Source organism: Hippocampus comes, unplaced genomic scaffold, assembly GCF_001891065.2.
Source record: "Hippocampus comes isolate QL1 unplaced genomic scaffold, H_comes_QL1_v1.1 scaffold283, whole genome shotgun sequence".
Classification (NCBI taxonomy): Eukaryota; Metazoa; Chordata; class Actinopteri; order Syngnathiformes; family Syngnathidae; genus Hippocampus; species Hippocampus comes.
In genome coordinates, this window is record NW_017806234.1 from 588,121 (window position 1) to 589,826 (window position 1,706).

At 39.3% G+C, this 1,706-nt stretch overlaps 1 protein-coding gene across 1 annotated transcript in view; it reads left to right on the plus strand.

Moving 5' to 3' along the window:
• Nucleotides 1-1,055: 1,055 nt before the first annotated feature.
• Nucleotides 1,056-1,706, plus strand: part of obsl1a (obscurin like cytoskeletal adaptor 1a) — an 11,660-nt gene continuing 11,009 nt past the window's right edge. Inside the window, exon 1 of the mRNA XM_019856567.1 lies at nt 1,056-1,456. The gene's annotated coding sequence lies outside the window, so the exon portion shown is untranslated. The remainder of the gene's footprint in view (nt 1,457-1,706) is intronic.

The following is a 1,706-nucleotide window of genomic DNA, read 5'->3' on the forward strand; positions in this document are numbered from 1 at the left end:
CTATTTGAAAAGAGAATACCTCATTTATTAATCATAGATGATATCAACAGCCTTTTCATGCCATGAGAATTTAAAAAGCTGTCCACCCGGGATGTTATCCTGAACATACTCATGCATTCATTACTAAATATAAAGAGACAACATGTGGGGGGTACCAATGGTCACATAAGCTTCTCCTAAGCCAGACTCAGGCAAAGTACAGCTCGGGAGTCATATCTGGCCCTCTCACACTCTCTGACCAGCCATCGGTGACCATGATATCAAAGTAAAACGTAAAATATGCAGTACCTTTATTTTGAAAGTTGGGGCTTTTATGTGCACGCGTCGATGCTAGTACAAGCAAGTTCGCGAGCAAGAGCTACAAATTGTGTGTGAAGTGTTGCCAACTTAGCAACGTTTTCACTAAATTTAGGGACTACTCTGACTCATCTGGCAATTTTTTTTTTCCAAAAAAGTGACTAGAAAAAAATGACACTGGTCCTAATGTTAGCAACATTCTGATTTCCTGCATGGTAACGGCAAACAAGTCGAGAACATCTGCTCTGATAATACTGTACACAAATCTACAAGTTCATATACTGCATGTATTAGGTGGAGTCATGACTAGGAAGGGCTAATATGAGTTGGTAGTTGTACAATATTAATGTTCAGAGTTTTAAAGTGTAAAGATGTAATTTTAATGACCGCTTATAATTTTGTTTCAAGTCTGTATTTCCTAATTATAACAACATATACTATATCTACACACGTAGCAAATTATTGAAATAAGACAAACTAGATAAAATAGATAATCAAAATTGAACATCGGAACTGTCACCAATTGAACTATTTCAATCAAACATTGTTTTTGCAAAGGGAGTATTTATAGAACTTTTATTGCTGTGATTGAAATGCAACTGAACTGAATGAAGTTTCCTTTAAGTGTACTCATGGACATCCAAGTAGAATTCAATTTGTTCATGCACCAACAAGACTCCAAAGCACCAGCAGCTGTGGTGTCCCCTCTCCTTCTGTGAGGTTGAAGTCAGGGTACGTGTTTCTAGCTTAGCCTCCTCGCTATCTTTAGTGGTAGCGGAGTGGATAACATTATCTGTCATGGAAGCGGATGGTATTTTTAGTGGTGGGAGTGGGGGTTGCAGGCTCGTGAGAGCAGCTGCAAATGTCCTGACACCATCAGCGCCCTTCCTCCAGAATGCTCCTCTCTCTCCCAGGATGCCGGACAGTGTCGGTGTCTGACGTTTACACTGGTCATTTTATTTATCAAAGCACGGGGACACAAGAAGGACAGGACAACTGACCACTGACTTAACTTTCTCATTAAGAGCTGAAAACTCCAACATCTTCAATCGAAAGGGAATCAGTCATTTAAAGAAGGACAATAAGGTCAGCAGAATTAAAACGTCACCAGCCATAGAACCGGGGACCGCCGGGCTCGAAAGCAAACATCTCAAAAAAGGTAAGTTTCGCTTGATCTCTAACAACACTCTTAAGTCACAATTTGCCAAGCATGTGCGCACACTTACCATTCTGAACTTGAAGCAGCACAGTGTCCGTTGGCCATGAAACAGTTTACCTGACACAGGGTCTGATCACTAGTGGCTTTTTTTAGATGAACTACTTTTTCTAGCCTCAACTCTCACTGGAAGACTTACTGAATGTTAAAAAAAAAATATATATATATATATATATATATATATATATATATA